Source organism: Gouania willdenowi, chromosome 11 (genome assembly GCF_900634775.1).
Source record: "Gouania willdenowi chromosome 11, fGouWil2.1, whole genome shotgun sequence".
Classification (NCBI taxonomy): Eukaryota; Metazoa; Chordata; class Actinopteri; order Blenniiformes; family Gobiesocidae; genus Gouania; species Gouania willdenowi.
Genome location: NC_041054.1, coordinates 14,870,064 through 14,895,840, shown reverse-complemented (window position 1 = coordinate 14,895,840; position 25,777 = coordinate 14,870,064).

Below are 25,777 nucleotides of genomic sequence, written 5' to 3'. Positions count from 1 at the left end.
GTATTCAAGTACAAGTAAGTCATACATAAAAAGTACAAGTAAAAAGTAGCTCAATTAAATAATACTCAAAGTAAAAGACACTAGTTACTTTAACCCCCCATGTTTATTTCTGGTAATAAATCTTGCCACAGTTCCCTAGCAGACAGTAAACATCTCATGTATAAACTTACAATTGGAAGAGACTAAATCTTGCACAATTGGAATTTATTTTCTACAAAAGCATCTGTATGAAATAAAAAGTTTGTCAAAATGTTAAATTATTTCTGAAATAAAATAACACCAATAAATTCAATTTGAAATAATATAATTCTCAGGCTCTAACTATTGCTACATTTATGAACTCTAAATTCATTCAATGCTGTGTTGGTGCCGTGCATAGTTGTTCGGCCATGATGTGAAGCATTTTGATGATGCTTTTGAAATGCAAAAAAATACCTGACTAGTCTTTTACTATGTTTTAAAGTGCAAGTACCCATAAAAGCTAGTTAGGTACAGTAACGTGAGTACTTGTAATCCATTACTTTTACCTCTGTCCTATTGGCACCGTAGGTCAGATGCTATCAGTCACGCAAATGATTAACTCTATTGTGATGTGCGTGACAACATGATTTCCTTCAAATTTTTGTGCTGCTATGGAATATTTTTTTATTTCTTTGCTGCTTGGAAGGAATTTAGCCATAAGTATAGCCAGGTTTCAATTCCCAGTGAGTTTTTTTTTTCTTCCATCTAAAGCATATTTCTGTTCAGAAATGTGGAAATCCATGTTGGCACGCATGAAACAATAGATTAATTACCTTCACAGTTTCATGATCTCCCGTGAGATCTTGTTGCATTAGTACCAACACTGCTTGTAAACTAAAGGAATTATGGGGGATTTTTGATTAGAGGTCGACCGATATGGGATTTTCAAAGGCCGATGCCGAAAACAAAATACCTAAAGCCGATTTTGGAAGGCGATATACTTTTTTTTAAAGCACATTGATTATGAAAGACAATTGAAACACTGATATGATGTATATATTAGAAATTAAATTAAGTACACCAATAGAACTCTGAACATTTATTGTACTTTAAATATACCCGTACACAACCAAGTAAAACAAAAAGTACAGGACGGGTAAGTAGCAGTAAAGCATGACAACAATGTACAATGTGCAAGAAGTCGGTTTAAACTAAACACCTGTTTTGGGTATAACCACTCACTCCTTCCCTCTGTTCACAGCCACTACCATACCTAAGCGTCACACTTGTCACCATATGCACAACTACAACATCACATCTCACTCTCACTTTAAAATAATCAACTCTTCCCCACCCTTTCCATTTCCTACCCTAACTCTCTCTTCCCTGTTCCCTTCCCCCTCACTTAGGTGTAACACTGCCCTGTCTTTTTATATCCTCCCTATGATAACGTGTTTCTTCCCCTTCCTTAGGGAGGGCTGGTGATGATAGAAAATATATCATCACCATCATATCAGCCCGATATATCGGTCGACCTCTATTTTTTATCTTCAAGGTAATTTAAAACAATCTCTACTTTTGAACTTCATCTTTCTGGTCTTTGTTGTTTCTGCAGGTTGAAATTTTCAGTACTTATAGGAAATCTTTAATAGTTATTGATAATGATTAAAAACATGTCACTATGGAATAGATCTGAAAGGTCACATTGACCAATCTGAGCATTAATACAGGGAATAACCATGGGTTTAGTCTGTTTTTATTGTCATGTTGTATATTCTTCTCTCATTTGTGTGCAGTTGTTTTTCTTGTCATTACATGTATTTCAGGAGTAACTTTGCACATTTTCTTGGTCTTTTTGTCTATTTTTCTCTCATTTAGTGTGTTTTTGTTGTAGTTTTAGGTGCCATTTTGTGTATTTTTGTAGTCGTCTAGTGTGTTTTGCAAGTCATTTTGTGCCTTTTTTCTGTCATTTTTGTGTGTTGTATTTTTACATATTTTTGTTGTTGTTTTGTATATTTATATTTTTATTATATTGTTTTGTGTATTTTGTTGTCACAATGTGTGTTTTGGGGCTAACTTTCTAAAGAGAATCATTATATTTGTCATTGTACAAGAAAAGCACAACAACATTTTTGAAAAATAGCAGCTCTCGTAAACAGTGCAAGACACAAGACAGTATAGCAGAATAGTGCAAAAGATGTAGGCAATAAAAATGTAACATTAAAAAAAAATTCTGTAATTTTGTTTATTTTGGAGTCATTCTTTGCGTTTACCCTGGGGACCGCACAAAATTAGACTAAGGGCCGCCAGTTGTGATCATCTGCCTGATATGCAGGCACTAAAAGTCACATTTAGAGACTCCTCTGAAAAATGTTTGGCAATCAAACCTTGAAGGGAAACAAAAGTATTTCAGTCCAACCTGACCTGGCAGTTAACCAGGAAAATGGTATGACTAATAATACAGGATGACAGTTTGATCACCAACACTGTCCTATTGATGTATGAGCGTAACACCAGGCCACGGTCCTGACTGCAATAGATAACTTTCTTTTGTTTTTGGGGGAACAAAAAAATGAGTTCCTGACATTATTGAAAGATTGAAAATGTTCTATTCATCTTAAAACACATCAGAAGAAGAGGGATTATTTGGATATGTTCTTTGTATAGTCCCCTCATTGATTTTACGTGATTGATATGTTGTATAATGTGGAGAAACTTTGAATAAAATAACATCAATCAATCGTTGGTGTCTGAAAGTGATGGAAGGAAAGCCAATAAACCCCACGTCGACCTCCGGACACAGATGTTGTGCTTTCACATCAGGATCTTTCTGTTAATGATGACTCCCAGCATCCTCTCTTCTTTTCAACAACGACAAAAAACAAAGGGACTCTTAAAACACAAAACCAATATCTATTTTCCTTCGCTAAGTTAGTGCCTTATATTAATTTACTTGCTGTAAAAACAAGTCCATGCACATTTGTTGTTGCTGCTGTTGTTGTTTTTTTTTTCCGAAATGCACATCTTTGCACAGTAGCTGAACATTTTTGAAAATCTGTCCTTTTATATTTATCCTTTATATTTTATATGTATTTTAAAATATTTCTACTGTTAGTTTACACCATGGCTCAGAGAGAAACGTTTTTTTTCCCTCAATTTTTCTGAATGTCAAGCACATGTGGAAAAATTGACAATAAAGATGACTTTGACTTTACTCATCCTATTATTTCTACTTCCCATTCTACAGCCCCATCATTGACTTCTGCTGCTTTAATGACACTCTCACTGAGGTAATGCCTCACCGGGTCCCTCTGAAAATAACGCAATTTCTCAACTTTCTTTAATGAAATTAAATTTGTACGGTTGCCATACCGACAACCCCTGGTGCTATTTGTACGGTTACCAAAGTACAAGTACGTGGCATAATTTTGTTTCTAGCTTGTTTCGTTCTTCCATAATCAGCAGTTGAATACTGGCAAGTTTCACACAAATCGCCAGTTTGTGACAAAAAGCAGAAAAAAATAAAGTTTTTTTCTGAAAAAAATCTCAGTGACTTTGAAGCAATATTTTTTTTTTGCTTTTGTGACACCTCAACATTTTCCTTTTATAAAACTACAAAAACAACACTGAGACCGGGCTTTTGATGGCAACATTATTAATATTTTGCTATCTATGTCAGAATTGAATGGTTTGCTTACTGTATTTTGGCCATCCTCCAAGTCTCTCCCCCCGTCATTCTCCCCACACACAACTTCCCCCTCCTCCACATGCCGAGTGTCACCACTTGCCCCGTTCTTTGATTGTTTTCTCTCACCATCATTTTCTCAATAGTCTACTTAGTTCCACACATGCTCCGGTTGAGTGTGTGCTGCTGTGAGCTTCAGCATCAACTCTCATAGCGCCATTTTCTGTTTTGTAAACTTCTTTCCTCTCCTTCTGAGCTCTGCCCATCGCGGGTGATCTCTCATCCAAAGGTGCGCTGCTGCCACCTACATGTCACCAGTTGGTCACTACATCATGGTACAAGGGTTAGGGAGAGCCTCGTCACACTGTCTCCTAGCAAGCCTAGCCAAAAAACACAATTGACGTTTATAGACGTCTTTGGCAGTCAAGGTTACTAAACCAAAAGACGTCTTTAGTTCGTATTGTGGTAGATGTGGTCTCTTCTTATTTAAGTTTATACATGAGATGTTTACTGTATGCAAGGGAACCGTGGCAAGATTTATTACCAAAAATAAACATGAAATTAACTATTAACTTTTATTTTGAGCAGTATTTAATTGAGCTACCTTTTACTTGTATTTGAGTATTTTATGTATGACTTACTTGTACAATTACAATCAAGTAACAATACTTCTACATGAGTAGGATATATCAGTACTCTTTACACCTTTTTCGCATGCACCAATGTGGACAAATCTACAATACAATTTGAAAATTGGCTAAGTGTCACCTTAGTATGTTGGCAGGCTAGCAGGAATCAAACTGGCGTAACATATTTTCCTGTAACCTCTGCCTCCGAGAAAAATATAGTCTAGGTCTGTGTTTTTTACCTGTAATGGTGAGAAATCCCTTCACCGTTTGGGCTGTGTCTTCTCAGCTGCGTTTACCAAAGGTACTTTTTTAATCATTCAAGTGTCAGCAGTAGACTTAGTGAAAAAAGGGAAGCTAAATCTGCATGTATTAGAATTGTAAATGGAGTCGGATGCACACGACAGTCTCCATAAATAAACATTAGTTTAAAAAAAAAAAGTGCCATAATTTCATTGACAAGTCTGAGGGAAAGAGAAAGCCACAGATCAGTGGAGTAAAGACAGATGGGCCAGTCGGACACAGAGATAATTATGCTTATGATAATGAGCTCAGGTGAGCAGAAATTGATCCTTAGGGAGAATTATGGGATTTGAGGGGCTCGAAAGATTTAATTTTAGTCCTAAATAGGTTGCTGGGAGGGAAGTCAGTGTGAATACCAAGAAAGCTAACGTAGGAGTCGTCATCATAGAAAGGATAAAATATGTTTTTCATGGAGCTGCTGAAATATCTTCCAAAATATCCATAAATTAGATAATTTCAATATAATTCTCAATAATTTGAGTTCTGAATTAAGCAGGAAAACAAAAGATGTGCTTCACAGTTTTGCTTGAACTAAGCTACAGTATAACTAAATGCAATATAGCATGACAGTGACACATTATTGGACTGTATAGTTTTGATTGAGTTAAACATTAAATATGACACTTATTCATGTCAGCTAGTCTGCAAACAAGCAATATTCATTCAGTCATTCACCAACTTTATTGCTCTCACGACTGTTTTAATGCCTTTTTTTTTTTTAACTTTAACATGCTCCATCCATCCACCCATACATCCATCCATCACATCACTCCATCCATCCAATTGAAGTTTTGCTTTAAGACGTTTCATTTCTCATCTGAGAGGCAGTCGGATCAGTTTGGATTTGAACCTAAAGCTGTGTCGATGGGATAAAAGATAGAATTTAGAAAAAAAATCCCACCAAATCTGCACAGGCCTTCACATATTCTCTCTAGCTGGGTTTCCACTACCCTTGGAAATGTGCAAAATCTTATGGCACAATAAAATCTCGTAATGGAAACAACTGAAATTCGAAAAAACACTCAAATATCGCTAAAAAAAATGTACGCTTTCATGAGGAGGAATTTCAGACGTTTCAATATTGAAATGTGTCGCAAAAGCGCTATGGGAACACTCTTCAAACAACAAAGGAATACAAAGGAGTGTTATAAGGAGGTTCTGAGCGTCCGTCTTCCTGCAGAAAACTCTCACGGGATGAGATTTCACGGGAGTTACGAGGTTCCTGCCCAAAAACAAGCTTCAACTGAAACACATTCAAAGCGCAGTTTTACTTTGTCGACATTTAGAAATATTGCTTTTATTTTGCTAAAGTCTGCAATGGAAACCTACAAGTCAGAGTTTATTAGTAATGTCATATTAAATGTGTGAACGTCCTCCATTATAGCTTATTTAGCTTTTCTCTTGTGATCTGGTGATTGAACCACATGCCTCAGACACAGATTTAGTCCACTGTCTTCGTAAACTAACGTAATCGGGAAATTAAAATAGGGAATTGGATCCCACTGCGATCCCCCTGTCCAGTGCTGATAGTGCTCTTTATCAGTCATGGGTCGCTAACATCAGGAGGTTGACTGTTTCCGCCTTACCCCGGTGTCTCTGTGAGTGGAAGTGTGCAAACACTTGATGAGCTCGCTGGGAGTTCATGGCACGGTTGGGGTCCAGGTGATTAGTTCTGCTGTGACATGAAAACACCATGTTTTCGCACAGTGTGGGGTTTGAAAACATATTTGCTGTCGTCTGTAAACTGATTATCAAAGTACACAAGCTGACTCGTGAGTGAAAAAAGAGCGGATGCATGAAATGAGGGGGTTCATTTGTAAATCTTCCCTTTCCTTTTTGTGTTTTATTGACATTATTACATTGATGCCAATGAGTTTGTGACAAATCTACTGACTCATTCGTCATTTTTTTATGCATTTGCTTAATCCTCACTGACCAAACATTAGCAAGATAGTAGGTGGCAAACGCTTGCATCACATCCACACACACCACACCACACACACACACACCACACACCACGTACCTACAGGAGTCACCAAAAAATACAAGCTCCCAAGGAGGTTGTGGCCATTATATGGCGTTTGCATGTTCTCCCTGAGCTTTCCATCAATTTCGTCTCACAACCTCAGTGTTGCTAACTTACTATATTTATCAACTTCTTTTCAGACCTCCTGGTGAGAAATCTAGCAACTTTTTCTGGAGTATTTAGTGACTTTTTTTAGATAGATGCTAGATATTTAGCAATGTTTTCCAGTGTCCCATGTCTCCACCGCGTGCCACTGTCTGGCCCCCTGATCTGAGCCGTCAGTAGTAATATTGAAGGACTTTATTAGCCATCTTGACTGTGTATTAACGGCGTTCATTAAGTGGGGTACATTCAATGATGAAATGGCATCATTTAGCGACTTTTTGGACAGCATATGGCGACTTTCCTTACTGTGGCGTTGGCAACAACATGCATGATAGTTTAAGTCTAACTGAACTGTAGGAGATAACGTATATGTTTATGTGACCGTCAGTCTCTATCATCCCTATTTTGGGCTGAGTTATTTAATTATGATATGATATATAGTTCAAGGTGTGGACAGAAGGGGCGGGGCTCTATTGTGCTCTGGATTGCACCAACTTCATAAAGTAGGGAAAAAATTCCCTCATTATTCAGGGTTATGGTTCGGTAAAGGCAGGCATAGACTGTGTGATATTTGGCCATTCTGAGCTGATTTCATCAACTCGTGCGTCTATTTTTGGGATCGTGCGAGTCTCTGCTAGATCGTGTGTCATGCATCGTGTAGTATACATGGGGTCACGAGAAGCGATTAACACCTCACGACCAGCTCCTCATCAGCAATCGTATGGTCGTAAGGAAATCCAACATGTTTGAAGTCCTGGTCATCTCATAGTTGAAGCAGTGCCCCAAACTTGCCTTAAACTCTCAAACTGCGCATGCGCAAACACTGTAGGACCGCTGTAAAATATTGACAGCCCGTACTGTGCCCACTTCTGTCCAGCCAGCTCCTGGTCCATCACATCGCCGTCTTTTTTTTTTAAAGCTCTTTTTACTGAGATTTGCGAGTTTCTCTTCACTTCCGGGTTCATCTTCTTCGTCTGTTTTAATGGCCACGTCTCAGAGTTCTTCTTCAGTCAGATCGTGTCAGTGTGTGAACAGGCATTGTGAGCTGCGCACATTCGGGCTCTGCACATTAGTCGCACAGTTTGAGCTGGAGCTGAATTCAAAAAAATCGCACAGTGTACCGCAGCTTTAAGATAAAGGTGCTCGGTGGAAGAGGCGAAAATCGAGTCAGATGTCCTCACTCAGTATAATTCAGCCATCTTGCAAGCAGAAATACTCTAGCCCGAACATTACAGGTTTGTACGCCATTTGGTACCCGAGTTACGTTAAGTCAAAAAGATATTCACAGATTTCAGTTTTTTTGCATTGATATCTCACCATCAAAAGATAGCACAAGCACGCATGCTGATCATACAACAACAGCTACTCTAGGAATCACCCGGTAATGCTTTAGGGAATTTATGCGGTGGAAACTAGCATTGTGTTGAAAACCCTTTTGCGATGTAAAACACAGGCAGGCGCTAAAGGAAAATAGATCCCGGAATATGTTCGCTCTTTCTAGCAAAATATGAACCCCACAAGAATAAGCGGGAGAGGTAATGACTAATAATCATTCAAAATTATACATTTCAGAAAAAATTGCAGTCCTATTCACCTCTGGACTGATTCCTCGCTTGTTCACTTCCCACAAAATACACTAAAAAATCTCTGTTGATATCTGTTGCTAACACTGGGGCTACAACGAGGGTAAAAAAGCAGCAATGCAGTCGACCTTTCACTGTCCAGGGGCAAAAATATAAAAGACTTTCACAGAGGAGTACTCTGGCTTTTTTTTTTAAAGTACGCAACCTTCGACAGCATGTGCAGACAAAGAAAAAAAAAAAAAAAATAAAAAATAAAGTTACTATTTCATTTTTCTAAAAAGACACAAAAAACAACAAAAAAAAACAAAAACAAAAAAAGTGTTTTTTGCATTCAGTGACAATTTTAAAATTTGGGCACAGCACAGGATATAATCAACATTTCGGTCATATTCTGTGCCTATAACAATATTTTCCCTGTCACTAATCATTTTGTTTTCCTCTCACTGAGACAGAATTATTTTTTGAGCCTTGTGCTTACCTTCAAAATGAGTTTTTTTTTTTTTTTTGTGCACACTTGACTGACAAGCCAATGACTGATTTGCAGAGACAAAGCACAGGACTGGACCAAGTGCTGGCAAAGACCTGTGATTGAACTGTTCAACTCCCTTTCACACCATCGACATCAGCCAGGATTGTGTTTTCTAATGTCTCCATCAACCTGAGTGTCCTTCATCTGACCCTCACTTTGGGTTTTTTTTCTATATCTGGCCTGGGTTCATATTGCGTCCCTGTAGATTTGAAGCTGTCATCTTTGAATTTGTGGTGCAATTTGCAAATTGGGCTGTCATTTAAACAGAGCAACTTCTGAGCAATAAAAAGATAAACTTGGATTTTTAAATAAGAAATAAAGCACAGCACTCTGTTTTTCTTTAAATAAATGTCCAACTTGTGTTGCTGAAAGCAGATTTATATTTTTAATAAAAACTCACTATATCCGCAAACACACTGTACAGGTGAGTCCTTAGACTTCTGATCTGTTGGTTTGGTAGGTTTATTCCTCATCTTTTTTTTTTTTTATTTATTTAAAGTTGATATCAACCTAATTGAATACTCTTGAACAGCTATGTAGCTCCTGCTCTAGCGCTGTTTCTGTGCTCCTAACTTAGGTAATGCACAAAACTACAACATTTGCTTTGGGAGCAGAAACCTAAACTTAGCATAATGACACAAGACAATGGTTATCAAGGGAAACAACACCTTAAGAAAATATATCTCATATTTGAAAATATATCCAATTTCCCAGAGAGCCCTCCATGATATAGATTTACCATCCTTTATCTTTTGTCTCTTTCATTCCGCTTGAGCTATTCTTTGTAATTTAAATTTCCCAGTGTCTCTGGGACTGTCAGTTAGTTCACATTCATATCCTTCTTTTTTGGAAAAATACACCAAAAGTTTCCCCAAATGCACTCATGTACAGACTAGATTCCTTCAGTGTAATTATCAGAGTGAGGTAGACTTTAAAAATTGTTGGTTTTTGACTGTGAGAGACACATTTCTTAGGTATTCACTTGAGATTATACGAGTCAGATTTAAAATACGGTCAGAAGTAGGAGTGCATGTGGTCTGTGGTCAGGAATGAGGAAGATGAAGACTCCCATCTGAGGCTAGAGACCACATAGTTGAGTTTGTGTTTAAGGGTGTCCTTGAACGAATGCGTGGCTGGTTCAGTTTCAATCGACTGATTGGATTCCACACTTTCTAGCGCCTCCTGATAGGAGACTGTGTCTTGCCATGATTGAACGAACTCACATTAGTGAGTAAAATCAATACAAAATGTGATACAAAATGGCAATTTTCCAGGCAACAATGTTATTGACCAGATAAAATAACTGTAAAGGCTATAAATGTAGAAATGTAATCGGTTCTGATGACATAGTCAGCGTACCCAGTAAATGGCTTTATGACTATTTATCATTATTGCACAAATTACACAATTCACTCTGCATAAATATAACCAAAGCTGTTTTTCCAGTGAGACTGGTTTCTGCTCCATGGAGCATGGTATTAGAAAAAATATTAGTGCTAACAAGTGGGCATGTTATTCTTCAGCAACCTGGACCTTGAAGAACTTTTGTCAAGAGTCTAAGATTTGCAGAGCTAAGCGTTCTCCACTTAGGAAGAAAAAAAATGTTGTTTGCGAGCTGTTAGGTAAAAAGAAGCCTTATAGTACAAAATAAAACACTGGTTGCATGTGTTCTTCGTCACAATGACAAATAAACTGCATGAAATGTTTTTGCATCTCTTCCCAGTTGCTTGTTCAATATGCTGCGAGTGTCGTGATGATGACTCATTGTTTGAGCAGTGCAAGGGGTGCAGGAAGCTTCTCATTTGCATGGTATCCTCTGGGGAATTAACAGTGGCGACCTTAGACTAATGAATGTAAGTCTGTCTATATTAAAAGTCTATAAAGTGCATTGGAAACTTCTTTCATCAGTATTAATCAGGACAGTTTTTGTCAGGTGTGTGTCTGACAGCAGTGTGCGCATGTGCTCCCCACATCTCTGACACAGCAGGAACTAATGGTTCCTTACAAATTATCACTCATTATGTCAATCAATCCCAAAATAAAAGGCATCTAATAATAGGAAGTGTATACGGCTTTGAAGACAAGATTGCCGTCATAGTGCAAGTTTATACATCATCATGCATCAAACTAGGTGGCGCCGCTGATCTATTTGGTGATGCTAATTCTCTGGCCTGGCTTGCCATCCCTAAGTAGCCTTGGCCAAAGTTACTTCAGTCCATCTAATCCTGATTCTAACACATCACTGTTGAAGACAACATTATCAATTGCTGGCAAATCCCAACCATAATCAAATGGGAAATGCAAAGATGTGAAATGTAGGATAACATTTATTGATTTTAATTTTTTTTAAATATATATTTTGTCCTTGTTTTGGATTGTGCATCAGACACCGTTCTCAACTCCCTAAACCACGCTGACAGCCATAGTTTGTGAAAATCTGAAAAACTAGAGTTTGAGTTCCTGTGTTTGCTTCCTAGGCACCTAACATTTGTGATGTAAGTCCACAAAGAAAACCACATTCAGTGTTGGGAACGTTACTTTAAAAAAGTATTTAGTTATAGTTACTTACGAGTTGTTCCAAAACGTAACTGAGTTAGTAACTGAATTACTCTATAATAAAAGTGACTAATTTCCAAGGAAAGTAACTATTTGCGTTACTGTTAAAAAAAAAAAAAAGTTGCTCTATGTCAAAGAATTCAGATTTTTTAGATGCGTGTGTCGTGAGGTGCTTCATTTAATTCGAGTTGCTTACAACGAATGTCGACAAAGTCTTCACTCCTGGATATAATGAACACTTCACATACACGTTCTTGCTTTTGACCACAATTAATTTAAAGTAGTGTTTGTATCATCACCTTAAAAATGACAACTTTTCATCAGATTGCTCCACGCTCGCCATCTCTGCTGCTTCATCAAATCTGTAGTGGTTTTGTGTGTGTGTGTGTGTGTGTGTGTGTGTGTGTGGCTCGTGTGCTGGCACGTGTAAAAACACTGGCTCTGATTGGCTACCATGAAACATGACGCCGCCTTAGCCAATCATAATCGCTCACCTTGTTTTTAACCCACCTCTTCACTACAGCTGCGTATGAAGCCTGGGATGCTTTTGGATAACAGTTTATTTAATCAATACATGTAACGCACCATGGCTCAGGTGGTAGTGGGTCGTCTTCTGATCGAGAGGTTGGGGGTTCGATCCCAGTACCTGACTATGTGTTGAAGTGTCCTTGGGCAAGACACTGAACCCTAAGTTGCTCCCAGTGGTTGACTAGCACCTTGCATGGCAGTCCTGTCCCACTGGTGAATGTGAGAGTGATTGGGTGAATGAGCTGTTATGTAAAGCGCTTTGAGACTGCTTCAGTGTGGTGATAAAGCGCTATATAAATCAAGTCCATTTACCATTTAATGTTCAGTAATGTCAACAGCGTTCTAACGGCGTCAAAAGTAATTAGTTAGATTACCCCGTTTCTGAAAAAAAAAAAAAAAACGCCGTTACCTAACGCCGTTATTCCAAACGCCGTTATTCCAAACACTGACCACATTGCAGTTAAAAGTGTAAGAAAATTACTGATGTTTGTATCACCATGTTGTTTTTAACAATCGAAGAAAAACAACATCAAACCGTCTTTGGCAATTGTTTGGGCTTGAATTCATATTGTGAACCAAGTCATCACACCACTCAACAGTGCTTGAGTTACTTGTCGTAGCTCATCATGCAGAACATGGGGGTTTTAGGAGGCTGCTGGAATGGAGCCCTGGTGATACTCAATTACGGGAATACAAAAGCACTCACTATGGAGACAAACTGCAGGAAGCAAACCAAAACCTTTAGTGAGATAAAAGAACACAGCAGTGAACTAAGTTGTAATTTGCTTTTTGGTTTGTTATCATTATCAGAGCTGCCATTGCCTGGTTTGCTCTTTTTATCTAAACTGAGAGGAAAAAGCTGTGATAACCATTTCTTTGTACGAGCAAAAAGTATGACAGCTGTGTGTTTAGTTTCTCAAATTTCTGCACCATGAAGATAGAAAAATGGGAAAAACAACAAATTTGTTTTTTTTTCATTTGGGATAATTAAAACACTATCTTATCTCATATGTCTTGTATTTTTTATTTGCAATTTATAGCATACAAACAACATATAAATATAAGAAAGTAAGTATGTGACTGTTATCTGAAGTGATGACAGAGTAGCTTGCACATTATTTTGCATACCTAAGCAAATCGTTGTGAAAACAAGTTCTGATGAACTACGGCTTGGGCCCGCGGAACGTCTCCGCTCCGAATATCACGTACCACGTTCCTGAGAATTCAGTCAAATGAATCGGTTCCACCGAGTAAAACATATCAAATTGTGCAATCTACGTTGAATTGCCTTTGAAATGATATATCACACGACTACGTATGTTCCGATAAATTTAGAAATGACCCCCCCTTTCAAAAAGGTCTCAGAGAGGCTCTTGACATTCGCTCATAGAATATCTATGTCAAATTACAGCCCGATTCAATGAACTTTAACGGACGAGTACTCAATTTAAATTGGGGTCCCCGGGGGCCGGGGACATACGGGGTAATGGGCCTCATTCATATACTGGTATGTGTTAGTGATTCGGTACCACCAACTGTCGCAATATTTGACTCACAAATAAATGAGAAAATGACTTTCATGGAAATTGCCAAAAAAAGGGGGGTGGGCCCACGGGCCACAAATGGAATTGTCTGAGGCATAATCGTAATTTACGATGAATTACCATTGAAACTTAATATCACACGACTATGTTCCCATAAATTTGGAAATGACCGGAAATACCCCCGGGCCCCATTTCAATAAAAGGGCTCTGAGAGTTTCATCATATTCATTCAAACTGCCTTCTGATCTAACGGAGGAGTAGTCACATGACACGTATGGAGTAATAGGCCCCATTTACTAAATATATAAGTATGTGTCAATGATTCGGTACCACCAACCGTCAAAATGTTTGACTCGCAAATAAATGAGAAATTGACTTTTGGTTTTGTTTCTTTTGGGGCCCCTAGGGGACCCCCTGGGTTCCAAATCCAAAATTGGGCTTGAGCAACGATGCGTACACATCTATAGATCATACTTACCAAATTTCAGCCCGATCCGTTCATGAATACCAGAGGAGTAGTGATTTTACCTAGTGTACACAACAAGAAGAAGAAAGTGGAAAAACTACTATTTGGCTGCAGGAATTAAAGGGGATGACAGAGTTGTTTTTTCACTATGATCAAAGACAGCACTCCTAATTTGCTTCTAGCTGACTGAAATCGTGCCTTCCTGAGGAAGACAACTCGTGAACGTAGAGAAGAAGCTACGTTAATTAATGCACGTAGCTGGTGCTAGGCAGTATTTTTCATTATGGGAAATTCAGAAGCACTCTGTCACCTTGAAAAGGACACCCACAGCGGAGGGAGGGTGGATACAGTTTGTTTGTGGAGATAGTTATATTATGACTCATTTCTTTGATTCCCTTTTCTTTTGCAAGTCTAGGGGAAGCCAAGAAACGGTCATTTGTATGTGTCAGCATGAACACTGTGGGAATAAAGTGTTGGATTGTTTTGATCAATTTCACCTCTGCAGCCAATAGAACCAAGGCAAAAAGTTTCCTACTTCATATTTAGCCAGCATGAATTAGGTCACATGTACAGTAGGGAAAAAAATGTTATTGTGCTTAAAAAAAGATAGCAGTGGAATGGAAGAGAAGAAAAGGGCAGCAAATATATGCAAACCTCAGAGCAAAACAAGAGTCTTTGCAACGACTGATTCAAACCACAGTTGTACTGTTTGGAAGCAGAAAATATGTACAGGACATTTCAGGATAAAATGATCTGGGTAGATCACTCGGTGCAGTTAAAAATGCTTAAATTAGAGTGAATTTAGCACTGAAATTGGACACATTTGGGGATTCAACCTCTGACCTTTGGCCTGTGAGGCAAAGAGCGTAAATAATAATTATAAATGTAATAATTTAATATTAAAATTAAAATAAATAAATGTGCATGAGTCATAGAAAAGCCTGCTCAGCACTGGTTTGGTTTGATTCTCGGCAGAGTAACTTAACTCTCAGATTAAAGGACTGGAAGATAATTAAAGTCAGAATATTAGACACTAAATTTAAAAAGAAAAGATAAAAAAGAGATTATCTGGAAAGTAATTTAATCAAATATGATTTTAGATTATATTTGTTCCATTTTAATATTTACTTTTCTTTTTTCCAATTACTGTCGGCCTATGTCTCTTTTTGTACGCGTACCAACACTGAGAACTAAACATCACGCAGAACCAAGCAAAGCCAAAAGGTGTCCCAGCTTCCTTCCTACTCTGAATTTTAATTTCCACCAGGTGTAGATTCATTTATATTCTGTTGCATCAGTCTTTGTGCTAAACCACCTGCAGAGAGCATTTGTGTAGCTAATGTGTATGACACCGTGTTGAGCTTAGCGTCCTTGCTGTCAGTGAGTGCACGGGGACTCTTTGCCAGCTGAATCAGTAGCAGGTACTGCTGACGTGCAGTGAGTTGTGAAAGAAAAGTCCAACGTTCTGTGAGTATATGTGGCGTTTAATGTGTTGAAATTAAAGCTCTAAAACGTTTGATAACGCAGATAAAGACATCACTGTGTAGGCCTCTTAAAACAGAAAAATTAAGGTAGTTAATCTGCAAAATGGAAGAATTTACTCAAACAAATGTCACAAGGTTGGGTTTGTTAACAAGCCATGTCATGTGACGTTCAGAAAAGTTTCTCATATTGCATTGTGGGATTAGGGATCCTGTAAAAGAATGCAAAGACAGTGCTGAAGCACAAAAAAAAAAAAAAAAAAAAAAAAAAAAAAAAAAAAAAAAATCATAATAGATTTGGCAAGAGAGTGAATGAGGATAGCTGAAAGGAGCATCGTCCTTTCTTATGGTTTTGCTGCAATTTAAATGAAATGCCTCACGTGATCAGGCTGGATTTACAAGGTGTGACTGCGATGTTTGAAGTTACATTTAAGAAGTGTTTTTAATGATTCTTGAAAATCATTGAATCGTTGAAAAATTATTTATTTATTATTATTTAATTAATTCATATATTGCCATACTAAATTTAATCAATGAAATTTGTATTGTAGATATGAAACAGTATAATATTGGTATTATGTACATGTTATGCACACTTGTGTGTGTACATATAATAATAATAATAAATTGGATTTTATATTGCGCTTTATCATAGACTCTCAAAGCGCTTCACAGAATTAAGGCATTATTCTTTCACTCCACACTTAGTGGTGGTAAGCTACTATTGTAGCCATAGCTGCCCTGGGGCAGACTGACAAAAGCGAGGCTGCCATAGTGCGCCAACTGCCCCTCCGACCACCACCAACACACTACATTCATACTAGGCAATGTGGATGAAGTGCCTTGCCCAAGGACACAATGACAGATACTACTAACCAGACCCAGACCTGCTTAGCTTCCGAGATCAAGCAATGACAGGCTGGTATGACCATATATATATATATGTTTGATGTGCACGTATGAAATGTATAACTAAAACTTGTGCAGAATATATATTGAGTGTATATTGTAAAAATAGTAATATATGTTTAATATATGTTTTTTTTTGGTGTATGTGATTTTATCTTGAGAACCTTGTTTTGTTTTGTTGTGATGGGGTAGGTACAGGTATGTATAAGCTTCAAGCAAGACCTTTTTGGCTGAAGAATTAGACATTGTTTCTTCTGTTTTGTTTTTCTAAAGACTGCTGAAATAAACAAAAATTAAAAAATTAAAAAAAAATGTAATTCAATTCATTTCAATTAAATTCTTCACCAGACAAGGAAGAAAGTGATTTGTTTGATCCATTTTTGGGTTCTACTGGTTGAGAGAGGAATTACTGCAGTAGATTGACTTAAGACGGTCTATTTTATTGTCATGATGAGTGAATATTGTAGAAGAATTCCACACTAGTAATAATACAAGTTTGCAACAGCAGTCCAATGGCTCTTTCCCGTGCTAGCTTAGCTTTAGCATTAGCTTGATTTCTAGCTGTAAATGGTAAATGGACTTGATTTTATATAGCGCTTTATCACCACACTGAAACAGTCTCAAAGCGCTTTACATATCAGCTCATTCACCCAATCACTCTCACATTCACACATCAGCAGGACATTGCCATGTTTTTGGCTGTACTAATTGGTCAGAATGTGAAATACATGTGGAGTTTTATAGACTGCCAAAAGTTATAACAAATCACGGAAAACAATGTCTGCATTTTATAGTCAGTAGTTCTACATCAGGAGAGCAGTGATATGAGACTAGCTCATCATTGTTGCATGTTACACCAGTTGCTCCTGTCTTGCATTTAAATCCAGCTTCAGGTAGTCCAGTTTGTTCTCCAGAGAGCGGACATTAGAACGCAGGATGGAAGGAAGCGGCGTTCGCTGAGGATTAGCTTTAAGCTTGGTTGCTAGCCCCGCTCCTGATCACACCGATTACATCCCCTTCACTGGCGGACACCACTGGTACAAAGCTCCGCTGCTTCACAGGTCGCTGGATGTAGTCGGCGTAGCAATCCGAGGCTCAAGGTCCAGAGGAGTCACATCTATCGGACTATAACTGTTTGATTTGCCTGAATCTAAGATTGCCTGGCGATCATATACTATTTTAGAGTAACTACGCTGCAGGTTCACTGTGAAACTATTACAACTGACTGAGTTATCTGCCAATATACAGTATATCGGTTGCTAACGCGAACCTCTGCAGCCGCAGCCGACCTCCAAAGTTCTATAAGATTTAAGGTGTTCCGCTGTGTATGGGCTTGGTGAAATCCAGGTATTGACGATATCAGGATACATAATAAACGAAAGACTCTCCGGGTCGTCATTGATCCAAGACAAGGAAGCCGACTCGTATGGATCTGCACCACCAATAAACCGTATTTTTTTTCCAAATATCGTGCCCTTTCCTGAGGACCAAGTCCTTTCCTATATGCCTTTGCATCTATAATGCATTTTGAGGAGCTTTTCTGTGATTTCTCCATTGCAAACTACACCTCTGTGAGCCTCCAACATGTAGTGTCAACATCCGCTTACCTCCAGCATGGCCGCGCACCCGGGTTACTACCCAAAAAGTGACATCGGTGAAAACCCTCTATACAAGACAATTAAGTTTGTGTCAACTGACATTTAAAGAATATGAAAAAGGGGGAACAAAAAGAAAACTGATGAAGACTTTTCACAGGCATAAGTTAGAAATCCATACACTGATGAAGGTTAAGACACCCACACTGGGACACCAAAGGAGATGAATGAACGACAACATTAATATAAAGGAGTGACAGCGTGCTTTAGTCTGAGTAATGGCCTTGTTCATTAGGAGTGATGGGAACCCCAAAAGGGAAACAGAAGCTAGCGCAAAAAAAAAGAAGGAAAAAGCTGATCGAGCTGCTTTTCTAGACTAATACTTTGTGCCTTTGAATCGTGTGTAATTTATCCACTGGTTACTTGATTGAAATTGTACTCAAATACAAGTACAAGTAAAAAGTAGCTCAATTCAATAGTAGTCAGAGCAAAAGTTACTAATTACTTTCACCCCCCCCACATTTATTGTTGATAATAAATCTTGCCACGGTTCCCTTGCATACAGTAAACATCTCATGTATAAACTTATAAAGGAAGAGATTAAATGTTGCACAATTGGAACATCATTTATTTTTCCACAAAGGAATCTGTATAAAATAAACGGTTTGTCAAAAATGTGTTTGTTTTTTTAAATAAAATAACACCAATGAATTCAATTCAAAAAGTATACTGTAGCTACATTTATGAGCTCTAAAACTGAGCAAATTACCTTCATTCAATGCTGTTTGCAGTGTTTTGGTGCCATGCATTATGTTTAATCTGATTGGTCGGCTATGATGTGATGCATGTGATTATTGTCTGGTTATTTCATTTTTTGTAGTTTCACAATGTTCGTTGATCATATTAAAACAAAAAATAATAATTTACTCAGTAATGGTTGGGTGTAGAAATGTAACTAATTTCTTCTTTTAAAACGTACTTTAGTACTAGTAAAATTACTGATTTGGAAATGTACTCAAAAAAGTACAAGTACCCATAAAAGCAACTAAATTACAGTAACGTGAGCACTTGTAATCAGTTACTTTCACCTCTGAATGTCACTTATTGGTTGAAATACTGTGGAGAATAACTTACTTCATGTATCTGTTACACGGATTATACATAAGCCTTACAGCGTACGCATTTGCTTTACTTTTTAAAAGGTCATGGCGTAGCTTTGTTTGAATTTGATGAAGTGAAATCAGTGTAACGTAAGAGGATAACATGTGTAGTATCTTATTCATGGATCTATTTTTTTGCCGTAAATCGTTTCAACAGAATTACTAATGAATCTAGTCATTTATGATTCATCCTAAGTACTTCATAGGCTTTACAAAATACGTTCAGAGAGTTGGTTGAAAACATTGCACAAGTGCACTTCAAAAACAATCTTAACAGTGAGAATATATTCTTTCCCTCCGAGCCAAACAGTTTCTGTTTGATATTTCAAAGACACCCACTCCTCTACATTCTTCTTCCTCCGCCATCTGACTCATTCTGCGCTTCGTCTCAGGAGAAATCATGCTAATCAGGCCAAGCCAGATATTGAGCATCAGCATCAGCAGCAGCAGTAGTGAGCAGAGCAGTTCAAAGATAGGTGAGCTCTTATTCTCTGCAAAGTAAGATCCTTTCTTCCCAAATGGCCCGAGTGCTTTTCTGAATGGGGAATAATTCTCAATTATTATTTTAGATGCAAAGTTGCAAGTGAATAAACAACAAATATACAGCTTTTCTTTTAACTTACCCCAAAAAATACATGCAAGTGATTTTTTTTGCTTCTTTTAAGTGTATTTAATCCTTTTTTTTTAATCATTTCAAAATAATAAAAATCCATGAAGGCTATTTTAAGGTCAGAGGGCATTAAAGTGCTAAATTTACGCTCGGATCCGATTTTTGATTTGGGGCCCAGAGGGCACCAAGGGCCCCAAAAGAAAAAAAACAAAACACGAAAGTTGATTTCTCATTTGTTTCCGAGTCAAATATTACAACAGTTGGTGGTACCGATTCATTGGCACATACCAATATATAAATGGGGCTCATGACCCCGTACGTGTCATGGCGGCACCAGGGTGACCCCATTTTTCAAATGACTACTCTTCCATTAGTTCTTGTTAGATCAGAATGCAGTTTGGTATAAACACGTATGAATGAATATGATGAGAAGCTCATATGGGAATATGGGACCCAGGGGCACATCCCCCATTTCCAATAATTCCAAATTTATGGGAACATAGTCATGTGATACATGGGAACCAGTGACGTGCCGTGACCACTAGGGCTAGGTAGGCACGTTGCAAATCGAGACCACCAATGACAATTTCATATGTTTCTGCTGTCAAGTGTAAATTCAATTCAAATCAATTTTATTTGTATAAAGCAATTTCCAACAAAGTCATCTCAATGCGCTATTCAAAATATAAAATTCATAATAAGAAAGAAAAAACCCAATAAGATCCACATGAACAAGTGTTTAGCCATCTAACAAAATCAACATCATAAACAACATTAAAGAAACATAAACAATTATTTAATATAGCCTTCATACTCTCCCAACAAGATATATCTCATGACACGGCAGCGCATCCATTGTTTGTGTTGGAAACACAGAAACACAGAGAAAATGACAACAACTCAGAACAGCCTCAGTGAGGAGCATCCACAAAGTCAATCCTTCCTTTTGTACCATTCACTGTGAAAAGAATGAAACATGTTCTGACCTTACCTTTGCTGAAGCTCTGATAACTCAGGTGTTGGTATCCATCTTTTAAAAGCTGTCGTTTTTCCTCAAAACAAAGTTTCTCTATCATCTCTAGCGCTGTCATCCACACTGTAGTGTTATCCCGCCCACTAGCTAGAGAACATAGCAGCAGCAGTCACGTGTCATCTATTCACTAATGTGCTGTGAACTTACGTATAGCATTTAGCATAGCGCAGTTACGTCCAAAGGAAGCTCTCTGTGCTGCCTTTGCACGTAATTGGATGTCATGTTGGGGACCTGACTGCGCATGCGCAAACATGTAAAATCACGCAATGGGAATGGAGGCAGATGAGCGACGTGCCTTTGGGAGGGGGCGTGGCCTCCCTCTGCCTTACAGCGGAGCGAAAAAAAAGATTTCCAGGAAATAGCGCTGTTTAGTAAATTGGGCTATGAAACGCACAAAATGCGGACACTTTCAAACTTATAGGTACTGTAGGCTATTGGAAATGGAAAAATAAATAATTTAATAAAAAAAAAAAAAAAAAAAATTATAATTAAATAATCAAAACATCAATTCACCCTTGGGTAGGCACTGCCTACCTTGCCTACCCTGACGGCACGTCACTGATGGGAACATAGTCGTGTGATATATTGTTTCAAAGGTAATTCAATGTAGATAACGATTATGCCTCGCACAATTTTATTAGGGGACCACCCCCCTTTTTTAGGCATTTTCCATTAAAGTCCTTTTTCTCATTTATTTGTGAGTCAAATATTGCGACAGTTGGTGGTACCAAATCATTAACACATACTGTACCAATATATTAATGGGGCCCATTACTCCGTAAGTGCCAGGGGGCCATGACTACTCCTCCATTAATGCTTATTTGAATCGGAGTGTAATTTGACATGGATATTCTATGAGCGATGTCAAGAGCCTTTTTGAAAGGGGGAGGGGACGAGGGTCCACCCCCTTTTCCGATTTTACGTTGCACAATTTCATTTGTTTTACTCAGTTCAACCAAGTCATTTGACTTAATTCTCGGGAACATGGTACATGCTATTCGGCGCGGAGATGTGGCCCGGCCGTAGTTCATCACAACTTTTTTCTGCTGAATACAATGTATTTGGGTATGAAGTAATGAAGTAGTGCTGTTGATTGATCCTGGTCCAACTGTCAACATTTTACTTATTTTTGTCATCAACTGTCAGAGTGACTGCCCTCTATAGGTTGAAACCCAGCTATTACAATTGATTTTGCTATTGGCTGAGAAACAAGGTCATGTGACATTTTGGGACAATCTGCATTGCAAACAAGCACTGCTAGCCCCACCCCTTTTATAAAAACTAGCACCTGTGGGCTCTACAATTTGTGCTGAGTTGGTTGGATTGAGAGAAGAGTAAATAGAGAGGTATATTGAGTAATGAGTAGCTAGTTAGCATAGCCATAGTGTGTTCATTGGAGATTTCATAGTACAGACTGGCATGTCCTTAACTGCTCAAGGAGCCCCGCCCATAATCAAGGTATTTTTTTATATTTCCCTCCTAGTGGCAGGTCAGGAGAAAGCAGGGGTTTAGTTACTCTTTAAGGCTTTGGAATGCATGCACATGATTTCAGGTTGTTTTTTGGTTGTTGTTTTTTTTTGTTTTAGATTAAAATAAGGTGTTATAACTCTTTACCATTTATAAATATGGCTCTTGTCGTCTCTAGCGGAAATGGTAAAGTGGCAGACAGTTGCTACTTGCCTGTTTGATAAAAATATTAAGGCTTAAAGAAAATTATGCCAAATACTGGTACATTGTGACAGCCAAGCAGCCATGGTATTTTGCCAGCTGTGAAACAGCAGAGAATAAGATAACGAGTGTGTCCTTATCTTCTCTGGCATCTGCAGAATAATGGCCAAAAGCCAAAAGCATTAAAGAGATGTCAGGGTGTCCTTCTACTGCAGCTGGTTGGGTGGGTGTTGTGATGCAGAACCTCTACAAGCTAAGGCTGCTACTGAGCTTCCGCTTCTCCTCTTTTACTCATTTCTAATGTCCTCTTTTTCCAACGTTTATCCATCACGGTTGCTTTAAGTTTATACTGCCTGCTGACCAAATATGACAACGAAATAGCTGTTCCCTGTGACCTCTTAAATACATTTAAATGAAAGGTCACATGTTATACTGCTTTTCATACAATTTAACATAGGTCTCAGAAGCCCAACAAATGTATTGTCCCAAACAGAAAAGGCTGTTTCTGAGTGTACTTCCGGGTATGCAAAATGAGCCGCGGCTGGCCACGCCCACTTCACCTTCCGCTCTGGTAGAAGAGTATTTCTGGGATATCTCTCTCTTAGCGGGCCTCACTAACCAAACATTCTCCATCACAAAGCAGCTGTACTACGAGGCAGGAAATCAACACTTTCACTTACTGTAAGACAGGTGATTTCAGCATGGTGACGCGCATGCTCCAGTGACAGGGGTGGAGATTACTACGTTCAACCAATCACAAACACGGAGAAAGTGGGCAGACTTACGCCACAATTAAGGAATAACTAGTATAGTGCCTGTTGAAAGTATGTGTTTTGCTTTTGTGCTTTTTTGTATAATTATTGTTCATTGTTGCCATTTCAGTGTGATTCTGGAGTCATTCCGTGTATTTTTCTAGCTTTTTTGGTGTAGTTTTGTGCATTTCTGTTGTCATTTTGTGTATTTTTTGTATGAATATATATATATATATATATATATATATATATATATATATATTTTTTTTTACTCATTTTCAAATGTTTGTTCTTGTAATGTATGTGTTTTTGAGTCATTTTGTGTGTTTCTGGAGTCATTTTGTTTTTGTTTTTTTTGTGCATTTTTGTTGTCGTTTTGTGTACTGTACCTTTTGTATAAATATTGTTTAGTTTTTTGTTTTATTTTACTCATTTAGTATATTTTTATTATAAATACCTTATGTGTGGTGAGGGCGTGTTTTGAGATGTGTGTGTGTGTGTGGCGCTCGCACTCTCTCTCTCTCACACGCATGCAGACAGTCCTGTAATTAATAGATGTAACAAAATAACATGAAGAATTAAAATCAATAATTCAGACCAAAAACAACACTGCTGCTGCAGCAAAGGCAAGAAGGAAGGAATGCAGGAATTGATAACTGTTAATGCACAAAATAGTGAGATTATACAATATTAATTCCTGGAATAATAAGTTCTGTTTCTAGCTTGTTTCGTTCTTCTGTAATCCGCAGTTGAATACAGGCAAGTTTCACACAAATCACCAGTTTGTGACAAAAAGATGAAAAAAAATGGCTTTTTCTGAAAAAATCTATCAGTGACATTGGTTTCCTACTATAAAACTACAAAAACAACACTGAGACCGGGCTTTTGATGGCAAAATTATTATTATTTTGCTATCTATGTCAGAGTTGAATGGATTTCTTACTGTATTTTGGCATTCCTCCAATTCCATCCCCCTCCTTCAATCACACAGGCAATCCCGACAGGCAGAGATGACCTGTTTGGCCTGGTTATTTGATGGTTTAATCTCACGATCGCAGCATAATCAATAATCCAATATGTGGTGCTGTGAGCTGCTGGATACATCACAATATCACTCCGTAGCGCCATAATCTCCCTTGTCCTGCTTCTTTCTCCTTAGCTAATGGTAGCATCAGTGGCTAATCTCTCGTCTAAAGGTGTGCTGCTGCCACCTTCAGGGCAAAGTTGGTCACTACATCACACTACAGTGTAGATATTGATGTGGGACCTCCGCCATGTTGTATTCTAGTAATCTCCGTGAAAAAACGTAAATGACGCAATATTAGGTCAATGGCACAGAGCGTATGGATTTGAAATGACTAAATGAGTTAACCAGCATCTAAGTACAGGACACACAGAATAAATCCCAGTAGTTAGCCGATAAGAGTGAACCCAACTTTGTAGTACAGGCCCCTTATGTTGAATGTCTCCTGATATTATTTGGTCTTGCGTGTTAATAGACACAACATTAGCTGCAGCAACTTAGCAGTGTCAGCGTCCGTGCTCATGTTACACTGACATTTTAACAGCTAGCAGCTTATCATGCAAGTTAGGCTTATACAGTAAAATTAACAAAATGACATGAACTTACATCTTCCATGTTTGTGCTTGAGTCATGAAGTGTTGGTACCGCGTCATGCTGTATCCAGAGTCTTTGAGCTAAGCTAGCTCTGTGCAGGCCAATGATTTCAAAGCAGTCCTCCATGAAATGCCTGGCATCACACACAAACATTTGGGAATGTCTTTTGGTAACAACCAGTAAAATCCAGCCACTGAGTCCTGAAAGGCTCAGCTGAGGCGAGGAAAAATAAAGGTGTGCATGGCTCACCCTGCCTTCGTCATGTCTGTTTACCTGCAAAGTAAATAGTGTGGGTGGAGCTCACTTCCCTACAGGTGCAGAGGGAGGGGCAGAAGGAGGAGTTATTTCTCTCATTACGTCATAAACGGATCAAACTCAAACTGTCTTGTCTAAGCACACGTCACAAAATGTGAAGCAACCGAGGGATGGAAGAATCATACATTTTCACATTTGGAGCCTCATAAATAGGCTATGGAGATACATATTAATGTTAGAAAACAATTAAAAAGTTGAATTTGTGGGACCTTTAGTTATATATAATATTTATATAGACATTGTTTGTAAACATTGTGGCTTATTGTGTTGGGTGGGGCTTAGCCTGGAGGCAAAACCGCAATTGTCTTCATTTTTTCTGAGGACGAGTGTCTGCTGGAATCCTATAAATCTTTAGTTTACGTCTACTAATGTTATTCCTCCTCTGGCACCCAAACACACAACAGACAACATTCTAAAGCTGTAACATTACTAGCCTCCACACTCTTTAGCCAGCGGCGTTTCCTGTTTTTGCCTCTAGCTAGAGTTGTGACGTCATTAAGGGATCTATATATATTCAATTTCAACATAAATGTGTGCTAGTTTTACCCTCACGTATAACTGATATATATATAATATTAATTAATGACAAATATTAGTCACTGCAGGATCCCTACTTCAAAATCTTGTGGCAGATTTTTTAGGCAATTTAGGGCAATTTTGTGGTATTGTTTGTGGGAAATTGAGTTCTTTAGACAATTTGTGATTGCAGTCATGTGATATAGGC